Below are 541 nucleotides of genomic sequence, written 5' to 3'. Positions count from 1 at the left end.
GGTGTATTTGTTGCTGTTCTGTTCTGTTTTTAAACAAATATCATTAACACTTGTGCGAAAGAAATATTCTACACTACATCTTCCCAGGACAGACAGTGCTTTGGTAAGGGCCAAATCTGAGAAAGATTGACAGTATCTTGGTCCTTTCATAGTTTAATCTCAATAAGAAATCACTGTTTCACTGTTGACAACGGCTGCATCCCTACTTGCTTTTTCAATGCTTGACCACAGCCCGACTAGCTCAGTCGGTAGAGCATGAGACTCTTAATCTCAGGGTCGTGTGTTCGAGCCCCACGTTGGGCGTAGGCTTTTCAAATGGGAATCTCTACCTGTGCACCCAACTCTAGCCATATCACGAACCAAGTCCTACTTCAACTTAAGTCTAACAAACTGTCCTAACCACAAGTTCTCCAGTTGATATTGCATTGACAGCTAATCAGTGCATTATGTCATATATTCTTGTGTGTGACTAGTGACCATCTGTCACTATGGACAGTAACCTTACTTGTGCTTGCTCATGCAAACACTTCTTGAGTTACTG

General features: G+C 42.0%; 1 non-coding gene across 1 annotated transcript; it reads left to right on the top strand.

Annotated features, from left to right (window-relative positions):
• The first annotated feature begins 230 nt into the window (after positions 1-230).
• Positions 231-303, top strand: trnak-cuu (transfer RNA lysine (anticodon CUU)). Its single transcript has one exon. It is a non-coding gene; the product is annotated as a tRNA-Lys (tRNA).
• Positions 304-541: the final 238 nt, after the last annotated feature.

The sequence above is a fragment of the Austrofundulus limnaeus genome, unplaced genomic scaffold (assembly GCF_001266775.1).
Source record: "Austrofundulus limnaeus strain Quisiro unplaced genomic scaffold, Austrofundulus_limnaeus-1.0 Scaffold1388, whole genome shotgun sequence".
In the NCBI taxonomy this organism is placed as follows: Eukaryota; Metazoa; Chordata; class Actinopteri; order Cyprinodontiformes; family Rivulidae; genus Austrofundulus; species Austrofundulus limnaeus.
This window is presented reverse-complemented; position numbering and strand designations above follow the sequence as displayed.